Genomic DNA, 18,243 nt, shown 5'->3' on the forward strand with positions numbered 1-18,243 from the left:
CTTACAATGTTTAAATTTAAAGATGGCTCCTGGCCACTAATCTCTGCTCATTTCTCAGGACCAGAAGCTGTGTTCCATCTGCAGCTGCTCCGTGAATGCCACCAACAATCTGGAATTCTTTTTCACTGTGTGCCTCAGCAATCTGTCCTTGAAGAAACTGTCAGGTTCCCCATTCTTGTGATTCTTCCTGAGGGTCTGCAAATACACTAGGAGAAATGTGTGTCCTGTATTTGCAACATGCCCGAAAATATTGCAGAGCTCTGCGGGGTCCATGGTTCTATCAGAGATGGCAGACACCAAACAGTGCTGCGCAGGCTTGTGGGATTTTTTAAAAAAGCATAACAATTATGGAATCTGGTTGATATTATGGAATGAAGAATTTTGCATGCTGGGAACTTGATCTCTGGCTCCCCGAGATCCCTGAGTGACTCATTTTTTTACCCCACAACACATTGTGAAAATTTCCCTAAAGGCATTGTGCTAGATGGTGGCACATGGCACACTGGGATACCTACCCATGGGGCACTGCACTTTGCATGAAAACAAGCACTCCTGATGAGTATGTGCAGTGCCAATGCAAGCACTCAAGTATGCACATGCACAAGCAATGTACTAACTTTGGCAGCCATATGCTGATGTAACTCACATTGACCAAAGTTTGTAGTGCACCTCTGGCCTTAGTTAAGAGTTCTGTAGCAAATTTTGCGGGAGTACAGTGCAGCAGTGCAAATATGGAATGCTAAATCCAGTCAGTTATTCAACTTAAGAAACCCTAGACATTACAGTTCTTTGGCAATAAACTTACACACTGGCTATGGCATTTACCTTTTGGTAGTTGATTTGGGCAGTTTATGTCTAAGGAAAATCAGCATATTTTACATTGTACATCAGGACAAGAAATAGATCACAAGTTAATTATTATTGTATCAGCTAGAGGTCATAGTCAGGGTAGAGGTCCAAGTGTGTTTCACAGATGCAAAGTTAAGTATGGTCCTTTACACAGTGGGTTTACAATCTATAATACTTTGCAAATATAGCTCCAGATTATGCTCCCTGTTACTATAATTAAGTAGTCCAGTAGTTCTTTCATTAGAAGATCACTTGGTACTTAATAAAGGTGCATTTATATTATCCCTAGTATACTGGTGGGGAAATCAAGACAGAGAAGTTATGTGTCTTCCTCAAAGTCACACATTCGATCAGTGGTAGAGTTGTGAACAGAACCCAGCACACATTCAGCTTTGGATGTAGATTGCGTTTCACTGAATGCTTAAAGAATGGACTAGTATTTACAGCCCAACACTCTGGGTTATCTTTCTGGAAAACGTTTAGGTCAGTCTTTCATATTGGTGATATGAATGATACCACACAGCCAATAAAACTCCACATTGCTATACAAAAGGAAACAAGCTATGGTGCAGGCCACTAGGATCTGCTCCAGCCTTTGATCTTTGGCCTGATTTTTGCACTTGCTTTTTACATTGGAAATAGCAAATTCTGCCTTACCTCTTTCTGCAGAAGGAACTTGGCAAGATCTTTGGAGGACCCTAATAGTGATGTTCGATGAGATTGCAACCAGAGTGGCAGTTCTCTCCTTCTGCCAAGTGAGAGGGCAAGATTAGTACAAGAGACCTACCATCAATCAAACGTCAGTCTCACCTCCTTGACCATAAGGCCCACCCCTGCCCCTTAAGCCCTGCCCACCTGTCACTGGAAGTCCTGCCACATCCGGTCACTTGTCACTGGAAGTCCCACCCAGGTTAGGACTTCCGGGTCCAGATGGCCACCTGACAGAAGTGGGTGGTGTGACACCTCCAAGAACGCTTCCCACCCACTCCCCACCAATAGGAGAGGGTTTCAACCCTGGGACTGCCCCAAAAGCGGGATTGGACCCCAGATGACCACCTGACCGGAAGTGTGTGGTGTGACCCCTCTGCCAATTGGCATGCGTTTCACGTCGAGAGCGGGATTGGCCCAGAAAGGGCATGGGAAGGAGTGGGGGGCTCCCTCCACCAATTGGAGCCGGCTTAGGCTGGCCCAGAAGGGAAGGGTGCACCAATCGGGATGGGGTGGAATCTCTGGGCTCGATGATTGGTCAGGCGGCAGCGCTGCACCAGATGTCTCAGGACCTTTAAAGCATCTCATTTTTGAGAGCGTGTGGTTCACAGCTCGTGGAAAAATGCCCAGAAGAGAACATGGATGCCTTCATCACTCCCGTGAGGTCTTTGGATTTTGTTTTGGCTCCTGAGGCCTTGGCCCCCTTGCATAGAAAGCACTGCATAAGTGACAGTTCTGAGGACAGCCCTTTGGCTCAGCCTTTGTTTGACACACCGGACCCCGAAACCCAAGCGACCATGAGCCAGCCCAATAAGCCCGACGGCCTCACGTTGTCCGTCCCCACGGAAGAAGGCAGCTCATAGGAATCGCTGGCGGGCCAGGCCAAAGGAAAAGACGCGGCGCAGGTAAAAGAACGAGCATGAGTGGGGAGTGTAATGGGGTTAGTAACTGATCCGGGTCATGTAGATCTAAAAACAAAAACAAAATCCAAACAGTAGAGACTTACAGCTATTTCTTTTCTGAAAATCTCTCGACAGGTCAACAATGCCTTCCAGGTGACCCCAAACAACGTTGCATCAGACAATGTAGATTAATTGGGCCCGCCTAGTTTCTGCTCAACGCCAATACAAATTGATGAAGAGGATGACAGCAAGGATGACACCTATATGGAATTTAAGAGGAGTCTTGGCATGGAACGAATTCAGCCAGTGCCATGAGTGTAAAAAAGTCATGAGCGTAAAAAAGTCATGTGGGCTATTGCATGTGTTGCTGTTTATGCTGTCCTTAATCACTGTCTTAGGGAAAAGCTTTTAGAAGATTGTGAGGGTTGTGTTATAGACGCACCAGGCCAATGGGACCATGACTTGGACTTCAGAGCATATAAACTGCAAGCTTCGGGACCTGTCTGCTGAACTATGTTTTGAAAGCTTATTGAACTCTGTTATTGCCATAAGTTTTGTTATGCAATGTCTCTGCTTAACTCAAGAACATTTAGCACAATGGGTGACATTGGTAAATGCAGTGCTATTCGGTCAAGACCCTGGCAGTGTTTTAAAGAAAATTACCAAACCGGAGGATGCCTGTTTAGAGCGTTAGATGGATTGTCTGGTCCCACAAAAAGTTACAGCACCCTACTTAGGAAGCAGACTATTTGTAAGAAATCCAAAAGGATTAAGTTAGGGAATGGCGCGGGGCCCTACACGCGATATAAAGCTTGTTATCTGTAAATGAAAGAATTGAAAAGGGGCTCTGTGACTATCTGTGTTTCTGTAAGATGGTCTGTGTGGGCCTTATATATATGATAAATGTTTTGATGCAGCATCTTGATTTGTTTCAAGGTGGCTGCATGTCTTTTAAATAAAAAATGTTTTTGTGAGAACCCAGCTATTGTGTCTTTGTGTATTTGCAGCAAAAAGCTGAAATGTGTGTAGTAGAAACCTGGGGGGGGCGGGGACACAAAAAATCTGTAAAAAACTGGAATGTTTGAGACATGTGTCTGAGTACAATGGCTCTGACTCATCACCCCACTCCACTGAACTCCAAGAAGCCAACCTTTGTTTCCACCAGGGCTAGCGTCATCAGGTAATTAAGTCTGCTGGGCCTCACTTACAGTAAGGGAGGTGACTGAATGCTATTGGATAGTTTAAATATCACCTTGGGAGTTTGTAGAATGTGATTGGACAGTTAAAAAATAAAACCTCAGGAATTGGTGGGTCATTTTTCTCCTAGCAACTCAAAGTCAAAGTACTATATTAACAACAACCAAAATAAAAAAATCAAATCCTCCACCATATTTCATATTTTTAAAAAAGCATTTGTTGTAATAACAATCAATGTCATTTGTGGAGTGTTTACTATGGTTGCGTTACATCCATTTTATTTAAAAAGTGATTTAAGGTTTCAGCATATTTTATATTTAAAAAAATTTGTTAGAAGAACAATCAAACATTTAAAAGCTATGGGTGTTTACTATGGCTGTGGTACATCCATTTTATTTCAAAACTTTTAAGCATAAAAATAAAACCCAAAACAAAGAACCCTAAGCCATTCATTGATATTTGCAAGGTCCTGCAGTCAGAAGAGGGGTACAAAGTAACATTAAGGACTGTTATGTATGGCGATTACTGTTTAATACTATAAGAAGGCTCTACAGTTTCATTCAAACAGGAAAATGTTTTTTTAACTTAAAAAGTACCCCAGTTGTACAGGGAGGAAAGAGGATCCAGGGAACTACAGACCGGTCAGCCTCACCTCAATCCCTGGAAAAATCATGGAGCAGGTCCTTAAGGAATCCATTTTAAGGCACTTGGAGGAGAGGAAGGTGATCAGGAACAGTCAACACGGATTCACCAAGGGAAAGTCATGCCTGACCAACCTGATTGCTTTCTATGATGAGGTGACTGGCTCTGTGGATGTAGGGAAGGCGGTGGATGTGATATACCTTGACTTTAGCAAAGCTTTTGATACTGTCTCGCACAGTATTCTTATCAGCAAGTTAAAGAAGTATGGGTTGGATGAATGGACTATAAAATGGATAGAGAACTGGCTAGAGCATAGGGCTCAACGTGTAGTGATCAATGGCTCCATGTCTAGCTGGCAACCGGTCACAAGTGGAGTTCCCCAGGGGTCTGTCCTGGGGCCGGTTTTGTTCAACATCTTTATTAATGATCTGGAGGATGGGGTAGATTGCACCCTCAGCAAGTTTGCGGACGACACTAAACTGGGGGGAGTGGTAGATACCCTGGAGGGTAGGGATAGGATACAGAGTGACCTAAACAAACTGGAGGATTGGGCCAAAAGAAATCTAATGAGGTTCAACAAGGACAAGTGCAGAGTCCTCCACTTAGGAAGGAAGAATCCCATGCACAGCTATAGACTGGGGACCGACGAGCTGGGCAGCAGCTCTGCAGAAAAGGACCTGGGGGTAACGGTGGATAAAAAGCTGGATATGAGTCAGCAGTGTGCCCTGGTTGTCAAGAAGGCTAATGGAATATTGGGCTGCATTAGGAGGGGCATTGCCAGCAGGTCACGGGAAGTGATTATTCCCCTCTATTCGGCATTGGTGAGGCCGCATTTAGAATACTGTGTCCAGTTTTGGGCCCCCCACTACAAAAAAGATGTGGACAATTTGGAGAGAGTGCAGCGGAGGGCAACCAAAATGATTAGGGGGCTGGAGCACAGGACTTATGAGGAGAGGCTGAGGGAACTGGGCTTGTTTAGTCTGCAAAAGAGAAGAGTGAGGGGGGATTTGATAGCGGCCTTTAACTACCTGAAAGGGGGTTCCAGGGAGGAGGGGGCTAGGCTGTTCTCGGTGGTGGCAGATGACAGAACAAGGAGCAACGGTCTCAAGTTGCAGGGGGAGGTCTAGGTTGGACATTAGGAAAAAGTTTTTTACTAGGAGGGTGGTGAAGCATTGGAATGGGTTACCTAGGGAGGTGGTGGAATCTCCATCCTTACAGGTTTTTAAGCTGAGGCTTGACAAAGCCCTGGTTGGGATGATATAGCTGAGGTTAGTCCTGCTTTGAGCAGGGGGTTGGACTAGATGACCTCCTGAGGTCCCTTCCAACTCTAATATTCTATGATTCTATCTCAAAAACCAGTTGTGCAGGTTACAAAAGGGAACATTAGGGGTGGGGTATCTAAATGCCTTAAGTATCCATTAATTAAGAGGTGTAGTGATCAAATCAACTTGCTAGCTGGACTTTGAAAGACTCAGAATGATATAAAAACCACAGCCATAGGGTCAGGGGGCGGGGCTGACATTTGTTTGATGGTAGGCCGTTGTACTATTGGGAGGGGATGTCAATTCTTAGACAGATAATTGGTGCATGGTCTTCTATTGGGCACCCATATAGGCTAGTGAGTGAGAAAATAACCAGCCAGGCCCAAGTCAGTTCATTGCCCTGGCCTCAGGGCTCCATTTTGTCCAGCACAAAAGAAGAAAATGTGGCTTGAAAACATAAAGCAATTGTGCTGTTCCTGTGAGAAGGTTGTGGGACCTCTGGTAGTCTAGTGGTCAGGATCTCCCCTCAACCTCAGCACCTTTCCAGGGCTGGCCCCCTGTTGTGCAAAATTAAGCACTCGGGACTTTTTCAAGGGGAAAAGGCAGTATGCCGCATTTATTGACAAAAACTAAAGTAATAACTAACTTAAACCTAGACATATACACACACACACACACACACATTCACGCGCCCAAACATACCAGAAAGCGTTCTATAGTTATATATAGCTACCAGTCCTGATTGTGGCTTGAGATCGTAGCTAGGGTTCGTTGCTGGAATTCGTGGCTCGTGGCAGCTACCTGGCCAGGGAAGCTGGGCACGAGGAGAGCAGGGTCCTTGTCGGGCGCGCACCGACGCTCTTCTTTAGATGATGTGTAGAACGCTGTTTTTCCCCCAAAGCCTTGAAATCTCACCCAGTCTTTTATAGGTTTTTCAGTTCTGCTGTGTCACGTCGCTTCTCTGTGATCCTTGATTGCTGGTACAATAGCAGACGTGACTTTCAGCTTGTTCTTTGATGTCTTGATTAAGTTTGATTAAGTTTTTCTGGGGTGGATCCTTCTTTGCTTTTTGGGGCTATGTTCACACTCTTCAGCCTAGGATGGACTTCACACTTCATCAGGACAACTTCATCAGGACAAGCTGGCAGTTTGGGTCTGACTCACACACACATACACCCTCCATTCATACCTTGTTCAGATAACTATCTTATTCATCTAAAGGTTTAGAAAGGGCTTGACACAAGATGGAGTACATAGGGTCAAAATGGGGTTTTTACACAAGATGGAGTACATAGGTCAAAATGGGGTCTTACATTCACAATATGGAGTATGACTGAGAGAAGTTCAAATGTTACATGATTTCGATAATAACTATATAGAGATTGATACAAATAAGGGTATGAATTAAAGCTATGAATTAAGCTACAGGGTTACAATTATAATTTTATTCCTACATTATCCCCCTTTTGACCCTTCACCTCACATATGGTGAATGGGTCACATTTTACTGAAACAATATTTGTTAGCCAGGAGGGTAGCCACTGGAAGGAGAAGACGTTCATTACAATTTATGTAATTGTTTTAAGGCAATATGTTGAGATAGAATATGAGCTTGTGGTTTTAACCTTGAATACATTCTTTTCATCCAGCAACACATGAAACACATTACAATTAACATTACCAGTATTAAAGCAAAGCGAATAACAATAGGATGTAACATAATTTTTAAAAATGATGACCAGGAGGGGTCAATATAGCTATACTGCAGGTTTCTACTTGGTTGTGGGTAGTTGTGGTCAGGTGGCTAATTTGCTCATTCTTTTGCATTAATTTGTACAGAGTTGTCCAATTAATTCCCAATGAAAAATTAAAACATAGAACATTACTTGCTTCTAACCCATCGATTGTTTTATCTTCATGAGATGGAAAGTAATATGTTAGTCTTGGAGTTGTTAACATAGTTACATTGCACATACATTGTTGCACAGGGGGCTCTGAGATATATTTGTCTTGCCAAACAATTTTTTCTAACCCAATTACACAAACACAAGTTTTTTCATCGTAGTACACCTTTGCAGTATCATTATTTAACTCGTCCCAATAACAAGTTGACAAACTCTTATGTTGTAATGAACAGGGTTCTTCTAATATAGATAAGGTAGGGCATATCCATTGTTGTGGGGTCCACTTTAAACATGAACGATGATCTATAATGTCTCCTTGGTTATTTAGATAGGTCCCTGCCAATTGAGGGACCCAGATATGTTTGCCCTGGAAAATTGGGAGGGCTTTGAATGGCCACAAGATAGCCCTGTGACTGTGGGGCTGTGCCCTGATTACTTGTATAGATATATGCCCTGTAAGAGTGGATGTATATACTTTGGAGTTTAGCACATTATACCATCCAGGAACATAGGATGACACCCACGGTTGTAATCTGTTACAGGTCCAATGTGGGTGCTTACTTCAAATACACAATCCTGATCACTGGGTGTAATATTTACCCATACTTGTAATGTGATTAGCTGAATTGATCCATGCAGCATGTTATTATATACAGGTATTATTTCAATTTGGTTCCATGTGGTGAAATTAAACCACTGGATTCCCCAATGCGCATTGGTTGTTTTTATAATGATTAATTGCACTAGTAGCCCCAGAAATGGTGTCCACATCTCTGCTGCTGACGTCCACCTAAAGAGAAAGAAACGCTTGCGCTGGAGAAATGTTTTTGTTAGTAGGTTACTGTACCGAGACTGTCCATAAGGATGTGTGGAGGGTGATCCAGGTATGAATGCTTAGCTTCCTGTAGCTACCGGAGATTTTATGAAATTCAGCTTCTTATGGGGATACCTGAAACATGCTCAAGTAAACATTGTATCTGACATGACGTATCTGACACACATTATCATGATTCTGCCATACTGATGTCACCCAATATACGAAATGCCCCCCCACTCAAGCTAGCCTGTGTGACACCCCCAACGTGAGACTGGTGTAGAAAGGAGCAACTGGAGCTCCTGAATAAACCTCAGGGGCCCCCTTTATCCAGACAGCGTGACACCCCCCCCACGCAAAACTGATGCAGAAAGGGGTGCATCATAGGAACTTTCCCTCTTCAGTTTTTAACATGTTTCAAGGCTTTTACATAATATCAGGCACACGGCACATTTTTACATTTCTCGCACTAACAACAAACTAACTACAAGACTTAACAATGGCACACATATCATTAGCAAAATCATGTTTAGCTAAAACAGGCTTTTTCCTTGCAAGGTTCATCATGGAGGTAACAATGTTTTTTTTTTTTTTTTTTTTTTTTTTTACAAAAAGTTATAATAGTTTAGGTAGCTCAATGGTGACACATACTTCACCACTGGTTGTTCTGTTACCTTTACATTACCCTCCTGCTCGGACTAGGCTTTGGGCCCCCACTCTGGCCCCCTCCAAAGAAACATTTTTTTGTTGAGCCCTAACAAACTCATTCCGCATGTAGCTCCAATGCAGAGCCATTCAGGCACACCCAACTTACTTTCAGCTGGCCACACCCGAGAGGAATTCTTCTTGTAAACAGCTATGGGTGGATCTTTCCCCCCCCTGTCAGGCAGGTAGTATGCATCAACACCCCCACTAGTTAGTTCACTAGTTCCCAGATGCTTAACTGCTATCCCTTTCCAGACTGGACTAGGTTTTAAAGAGATATCAACCATTTTCACTAGCATCTCATAAACAGGGTTCTCATGTTCTTCCATTGCTAATCTCTGACTCCACATAGCATCAGATGTACCTGAGTCCATTAAGAGACTACAAGATACATCCAAAGCATTCAGAGGGGAGAGTTTGTCTGCCACCCCCTGTTTTTCCCAGAGATCAACAGCACATCTGTTCTGCTGTGTAGCTTTAGGTGCCCAGTCTTTTTTCTGAAACTGAGGCACTATCTGTTCACCTACAGAGCTAACAGCCTGGAGACATTTAGGTTCCAACACCATTGTTTCCCCACTATAATGATTAAGCACAGCCACTTGGTTACAGGGCTGTTTAAGCTTTCTAATAATCTTCACCCCATCTGGAACCTTTTCCAAGGTATCCAAACTGGACTTTTTTATAACAGAGTCAGTGAATCCATCCACATTTGGAAAACTTTGGCAGTTAGAAACTGAACCACTTTTCCCAACATCTAAGCTGTTGCTTGCTACAGGCAATGACTCATCCTGAGCTGGCTTAATCAATTCACTTTCACACCCTTTAGTTGCAGAAAACTGCTTGCAAAAGCCAGCAGGAGGTTTTATTCCTTCAGGAGCAGTTTTAGACAACAAATCATTTTTCACAGAAATTCCTCCCCTACCCTTTTAATCCAGGGCCTGCTCCAAAGAAACATTTCCCTGATCCCCAACAGATTCTTTTTGGGTTTCTGTTAAGTCCAGGACCAGATCTGATACCACTGGCACCCCCTTAACTTGCATAAACTGAGAAGCACACCCTGTCTGCTCTTTAGACAGATGATTGGAGCTAAACTCTCTCTCTGCAGACAAACTGCTATTCTTAACCTTCCAACTATTTGAAATTTCCCCCTTTTTGTCCCAGTCCATATGGCTGTTCCCAGCCAAACTTTTGGAGACCGGGGTGGCTTTCCCCATGGGCAAGCTATTGCCCTCAACAGACACGGGCTTAGGAACCTTTCCTTCCTGGATCTCAGTTGAATCCAGACCCACAACTGATAAATCTTTCACCAGCATAAGTTGAACAGTACTTTCTGCCTCCTCCACAGACAGTACTCTGGGGATTACTTCCCCCCCAGCAGATACACTGCTACTTGTAACACTCAAACAATTTGAGGTTTCTTTTTCTAAATGCTCATTTTCCTTTGTGAGGTTATTTTTCTCTTTTTCTTGAGTTCTAGATTCTCTCAACATATCTTTAAGAATTTCCAATTGGTTCTGTAAGCCTGCAGCCAAGGCTTTCCATTTTTCAGTTTCCTGGCCAGATTTCTGGACTTCTTTTTGGAGGGAAGCAATATCTTCCTGACAATCAGTCAGGCGAATGTAGGCATCATTACAGGCTTCCCATAAAAGCCAGATTGCTGCTGCATCTTTTTTTTTGGGACTTGTGGGTTTATATACTAGGAGGTATTTAGCCAATTTATCCTCCAGATCAGCTATAGTATGGACATCAGACAAAACTTGCTGAGTCCAGGGACTTTGTCCAAATTTTTCTAAAATGGTGTAGAACGGGGTTATTTCTTTTACAAAGTTTAATTTTTGGATCTCCTTTTTAGAAGAGTTCTTAGGGGTTCGCTTACGCTTAAACAAAAACATAGTGCTATCACTAAATATAATGCTCTCAATAGAACCGGGATCCTAAACCTGGTCCTAAATCCGGCTATTCTACAACCAGTGGTGTGTAAACCAATATTTTATTTTACAACTTTCTGCCCAGTGGCAATAAGTTTTTCAATAAAGCTGGTATACTAAACCAGGCTTTAATTCCGGCTATTCTACAACCGGTGGTAACACACCAAATATCAAATAGTTATTTTCTCAATAGAGCAGGTATTCTAAACCTGGCTCTAACTCCGGCTATCCCTACAACCGGTGGTGGCACACCAAGTATCAAGCGCTTATCTTATACTTTTAATAACTGCAGCAATACTTCACTCTCTCAATCTCTCTCACTTTCCCCCCCTTCGCATTCTCCACCAATAATGTTGTGCAAAATTAAGCACTCGGGACTTTTTCAAGGGGAAAAGGCAGTATGCCGCATTTATTGACAAAAACTAAAGTAATAACTAACTTAAACCTAGACATATACACACACACACACACACACACATTCACGCGCCCAAACATACCAGAAAGCGTTCTATAGTTATATATAGCTACCAGTCCTGATTGTGGCTTGAGATCGTAGCTAGGGTTCGTTGCTGGAATTCGTGGCTCGTGGCAGCTACCTGGCCAGGGAAGCTGGGCACGAGGAGAGCAGGGTCCTTGTCGGGCGCGCACCGACGCTCTTCTTTAGATGATGTGTAGAACGCTGTTTTTCCCCCAAAGCCTTGAAATCTCACCCAGTCTTTTATAGGTTTTTCAGTTCTGCTGTGTCACGTCGCTTCTCTGTGATCCTTGATTGCTGGTACAATAGCAGACGTGACTTTCAGCTTGTTCTTTGATGTCTTGATTAAGTTTGATTAAGTTTTTCTGGGGTGGATCCTTCTTTGCTTTTTGGGGCTATGTTCACACTCTTCAGCCTAGGATGGACTTCACACTTCATCAGGACAACTTCATCAGGACAAGCTGGCAGTTTGGGTCTGACTCACACACACATACACCCTCCATTCATACCTTGTTCAGATAACTATCTTATTCATCTAAAGGTTTAGAAAGGGTTTGACACAAGATGGAGTACATAGGGTCAAAATGGGGTTTTTACACAAGATGGAGTACATAGGTCAAAATGGGGTCTTACATTCACAATATGGAGTATGACTGAGAGAAGTTCAAATGTTACATGATTTCGATAATAACTATATAGAGATTGATACAAATAAGGGTATGAATTAAAGCTATGAATTAAGCTACAGGGTTACAATTATAATTTTATTCCTACACCCCTACTCATACACTGGCTGGCTGGCTGGCTCGCTCTCCTCCACTGCACTGCCTGCAGCATACCCTGAATTACAGGAGCGTATTATCCTAGCCTTCTCCTTGCGCCAGGCTCCTTATTGGAGCTGGGCCCCGTCTATATCCTCTAGCTGACCCATCACTGAGGTGACTCATCAGACCCAGTCACCTGATGCTGCCCAGCTCCTGCCTGCTGGACTCCTCCCTTGAACAGGGCTGGCTGTTCCTTCCCCTCCCCCAACTGCTGGCCTTTAAAGGGGCAGACCACCCTGTTACAACTTGCCATCCCCATTCAGCCCTCTGGCAACAACCATAAATAAGCTCAGAAGTGACAATTTTGGTTAAACTTTAAAAAAAGACAATTCCTCTGTTTTCCCATTGTGATGATGGCTTCTGACCTTCTGACCTTTTATGGTGCTGGGCTGAACAAAACAAACACAAATTTCCTTTCTTAAAAAAGGATTTTCAGTATTAAGGAACCTGGCAAAATAATTTACAAATCCTTAAAGAACAAAAGACCCCCATTATTTAATGCACTGCATTTATACCTCTGGTTTGACTGTTATAACTCAACTGCCTCTTTCTTTATGTCTTTGTTCAGTGCAAGCAGATCTTAGAATGCACAGTATGGGTAGCCTGGATGTCTAATCAGACAGAAGTAAACTAAGCAAAGAGTAATTTTATACTGAAACGCTGCCCTAAGCTGGATGAAGTGTTGGCAAGTGCTATATAAGCAGAACATTATACATATATATCATGGCTTGATTAAATGCTGTGAGATGAGCCATTCACGGTCTCTTGTGAAAAATAAAATCCAGAGTTTCACTGAAGTATTATATAGAGGGTCCCCATGGTGAATATGATGTTCCATGCAGCTGAGAAGGGCTGGACCTGACTCCTGACCTTCTCAAGGCAGCTCCTTACCTGCTCAGTAGAATGGTTCTGTCCACCTGCAGTGTCTGCTGCACTTTCAGCCCTGGTTCACCTTAAATGAGTGTGGCAAATGAGGCTTGAGAGTAGAATACCACCATTAGTTTCCCCACTTCAGCACTTTGGAGCATGCTGGCCAAAGTTAGCATAGCACAAAATTTTGGATCTGAAACCCTTTTCAGTGAAAAATTTCTGCTTCACCGACTCCAGAAACATTTAGTGGATTCCTGTCAATTTTGCTGAATTGTTTGTCTCGAAAACAAAAAACTCTGAAAAAGTTAAAACATTTTGTTGTGATATTTTCAAAACAAAGTGTTTTGATTTTTCAGTTCAAAATGACTTTTGGTTTTGAATTTCCTTTCAATTTTATTAAAAACAGTCAAAAACTCTTTGAAGGGGTCAGAATGAAAACAAAATGTTTCATTCAGCCTTTACTTATTTATTTAACTTTCTGATTATCTGAAAATTCAAAACAAAAAATGGTTTGGAGTTAACCCAAAAACAATTTTTTTTCAGAATTGCCAATGAAAGAAACAACAACAACAAAAACCCTTTATTTGCATAGCTCTAGACAAGATACAACATACTAGATGGATAGACCATGTCCTATGAATAGCCCGGAAACATATCCCAAAGCAATTGATTATATAAAACTACATGATAGAAAATGGACTCAAAGTGGACAGAGGTAAAGTGATAGATACACTCTCAAAAAGAATTAACAGCTGTGTGACATTGTCAGAGAGCATGGAAACTACAGCTACCAGTGGAGTTAACTGTAGAACAGTGAATGATGGAGTGAAACGGAATGGAAATAACAATCATTGTGATTGTGAAACAAAGTATTAACTGCCTCCAAACTAGGTCTCATTTCCAGCAGCAGCAATAAATCTGCCCTACTTGTGGCAGATTGTGTGAGTCACAAATAGGGTTCTGCAGATAGAAACAGCCTGGCAAGTGATAAAACCGTCATCCTTCAGTTACAAAGTGATAACCATCACCTCAGAAAGATACGGGAAGTCCTGACTAATTGATATTTATAACAAACTTTGAAATCCTTAGATGAAAGTCACTATAAAAATGCAGCAGAATTTTTTATTGTTCCTAGACCACCTGCTTAGACCAGAAGCATTCCCTTTTAACATTGCCTGATACAGCTACCAATCTGATATCTCTTTGGGAATTTCAGAAAACAGATGTGGCTGTCACATTTAATCTCTCTTTTATTAAGAACACTGAGAACAAGGAATAACTTGAAGAGGAAATAAAATGGACTCTATTAAAAGTGATTATAAGAAGAATCCCTATTGTTCCATTCTCACAACTCATGGACATACCAGCTGCACCACCGGAGCACTGCCATGATGACTAACCCCACCATCATCAGAAATTAGGCTTGACCTAGTTTCACTCAAAATGTTCATTCAGCAGCTGGTTGGTGTAATATTCTGACTGCAGCTAAAATACTAAATTGTACTGTGAAACAGTAGTTTGAAAAGAAGACAAAATAGGATTCATGTTTTCCTATGCTCACAATGCCTCTAGCACTAACTGTACTAAATTAATCAGCCAACGGGTGGAATGATGAAAAACATTCATATATTTTCATGGTTCCATACTGTGCTCTTGAAAAGAATTACTTCAATTTATCCTCTCACTCTTTATTACAGGAATAACAAACTCCAGGAGAAGAGGGGAAAACATAGTTCATAACAGGGAACCTTCAGGAGGCCTCAATTCAGAAAACCAGCCGTAAAAGCATATGTTTAACTTGACATTAGAAGGTGATTACAATTAAGCACATGTTTAAGTGCTTTCCTAAATCAGGGTCAAAATCTGAAGTTCTAGGTCACTTCAGATAAGGACCCAAAAGTTTGAATGCCTTTTGAAAGCTATCTAAACCAAATTAACTTTTTGAGAACATGGCATTGGACTGGAAATCCCATGAAAACAGGCTCTTTCATGGGATTATGGCTCTTCTACTTGAAAGTTTCTCTCTTATCAAAAAAAGTTGATGCAATAAAAGATATTACCTCACCCACCTTGTCTCTCTAAACTCCTGGGATTGACATGGCTACAACATTGCATCCAAAAATTTCAGAGGGGGAGAATAAATTAAAGTAAAGGGGGTTTTCTATTTTATTTTGAATTGGTTCATTCATTTTTAAACATAATCTACAAACACCAAAGGAAATCAAATCTCAGTAAAAAGAAAATGGCTTCTGGATTCCTCATTTAGTGATGAGCAACTTTTCAACTGCCAGAATGTGTTTGGAAATGCATCAAAATGAGTATGCTCCTAATTAGATCTTTTGATAGGACAGTCAGATTACACTGGAGATATATTTCGTTATAAGAATAGCCAACACATATCTGCAGCAAATCAATCCAAGATGGATTGCTGGTACAGAAAAGTTCATTATTAATTCACTGAAGTCTCCCCCCCACCCCCCATTGAATACAACCTGCAAGCAATCTATGTTTTAGAGCAAAATATTTTAATTCCTTTTTGGTGGGAGTGGAACATATATGTTTTGGACGTTAAATTAAACAGAATTATTTTTATAAACAGGGTTTTCTATAGCAACCATCTTGAGGTTCTGCAGAGCAAGAAATATTTGTCTTCATATTTGTTTCCACTTCATAAAGGATTTGGAACATTGACTGTTATATCAGGAGCACACAACATTACAGACAATGACCCACTCTGGGAAAACACCTTAGTTACACAAATACAGTCTTGTAATGAGCTGGGTAGTATGTATATGCACCACTGTCTTTGGCTGGTTGGTATCAGAACTTCTTCACTTTGCTGCTAACAACTAAAGGAAAGACACTTTTAGCATAAGGCGTAGTGACTGGAGCTTGTGGAGTAGGAGGAGATGGGTCCTATTCTCACTATGACCAACATGCTTTGCATATTAGTAGTATTCATTTGTTTTGTGGGATCACCTAGAGGCCCAGTTTCTATTATGGTAGAGGGCTGTTCAAATAGAGATAAAAGAGACAGTCCCTGCTCTGAAGCACAATCTAAGTATAAGACTAGAGACAACAGGAGGATACAACAAACGGGGGAGGGGAGGGCACACATGGAAACCATGAGGTGATACAATGAATGAGTCAGCATGATATGTAGTAGTCACAGCACAGATGATAGATATATAGATAGATTAGATGATACTGACTGACCATGGTTTGCAACGTAATTACACTTAGATTGCTACAGAGTTGTTACAATACCTTAGGGCCCTACCAAATTCACAGCTGTGAAAAATGTGTCACAGACCGTGAAACCTGGGCTTTTGTGTTCTTTTACCCAAGTATACAAAACTGCACAGCATTTCTCAAACTGGGGGGGTCCAAACCCAAAAGGAGGTTGCAAGGCTATTGTACTGGTGTTGCGGTATTGCCACCCTTACTTTAATGCTGCCTTCAGAGTTGGGCACCCAGCCAGCATCTGCCATGCTCCGGCCGCCCAGCTCTGAGGCAGCACAGAAGTAAGAATGGCAATACAGCAAACTTCCTACAGTAGCCATACAACCCCCTTTTGGGTTGGGACCCCCCAGTTTGAGAAATGCTGAGTCTTAAGGGCTTTATATTTTGCCATTTTAAATACATATTCATGCTTTGTTACAACACTGTGAAATTTAAGATTTTTAAAATGCTATGACTGTGAAATTTACAAAAATGGATAGTGAATTTGGTAGGGCCCTAAATATGTTAAGGTGTTCTAGGCTGTCAGGTTACTTTGTTAGTCTGGGAAGCTTCTCTGCCCTCCCTCTCCCCTGCTATATGCCCTTTTAATAATCAAAATTAGTTCTCACCTGGGATTGATAAAGGCTGAGAAATGGTTTGTCATGTTCACAAGTTTTAATTCATCCATTTCTAGATAAAGACTACTACATTTGTATTTGACTGGTTTCCTGTGTTTAGACAAAGATACTTGTGTCACACATTGAAGAAATGAAAAATTAGCTCAGCTTTTCTTGAAGTTAATGGTGTGATTTAGCTTGAGATAGTTTTTTCCCACTTACTTAGAACAACTGGCATCATGTGCATCTCCTCTGGCTGTGGACAAGTATGTGCTCAGCACAAAAAGACTAAAATCAAAGAAAGCAATCTATATCTTCCAAAACTTGGGGCAGATCCTCAACTGATGTCGATCAGTCCAAGACCTATGCATCTGTTTACACCAGCTGAGGCTCTAAACCACGGGCTCAACATTTTGGTTGGTGTTTCCTGTAGTAACATTATCCAGATAAATGAAAAACTAAGAACTGTAAGATTAATAAGGACCTAGTTACTGACTCTGAGAATAAATATGCTTCCTGGGTGCTTAAGAATATACTGTATTTTTTTTTTTTTTTTTTTTTAATCTTGGAACAGAAAGGTTGTTTCAATATAAATAATTTTGGAAAATGTAACAATCATTAATTTTAATAATTAAATTGTATTTACTTTAGATGAATGTAGTGTCTGTGAAAGATACCAGCTTGAACACCCTGTAGGTCTGCCCTACATTCCTTGCTCCTTGATGTATAACTTCGCATTTGGCTGTATTAAAATGTATTTTGTTTCAAGGCACCCAGCTACCCAAGCACACCTAAAAAAAATGAAGTACTATATCCTGGAAAGCATTGTGTTTGAAATGCATCTGAAAAGGATCTAGGGGTCATAGCGGACAAGAAACACAACATGAGCTCTCAAGGTGATGCTGTGGCATAAAGGATTAATGCAATCCTTGGATGGATAACTAGGAGAGTAGGTACAGGGAGGCATTTTACCTATTTATATGACATTGGTGAGTCTGATATCAGAATAGTGTATGCAGTTCTGGTGCCCGCATTTTTAAAAGGGTGTTGAAAAATTGGAGAGGGTGCAGAAATTAACTCCACAAAAATAATGTGAGCGCTGCAGAAGATTCCTTATAGTGAAAAACATAAAGAGCTCAATTTGTATAGCTTATCAAACTGAATATTGAGAAGTGACTTCATTATAGTGTACAAAGACCCTCATTGGTAGAAAATACTGATTAGTAAAGGGCTCTTCAGCCCAACAGAGAAAGGCATAACAAGAACCAGTGGTTGGTGGTTGGTAGCTGAAGCCAGACAAATTCAGGTTAGAAATAAGGCCTCT

The sequence above is a fragment of the Emydura macquarii genome, unplaced genomic scaffold (genome assembly GCF_026122565.2).
Source record: "Emydura macquarii macquarii isolate MOO-44397 ecotype Brisbane River unplaced genomic scaffold, CSIRO-AGI_Emac_v2 contig_383, whole genome shotgun sequence".
NCBI classification, from domain to species: domain Eukaryota; kingdom Metazoa; phylum Chordata; order Testudines; family Chelidae; genus Emydura; species Emydura macquarii.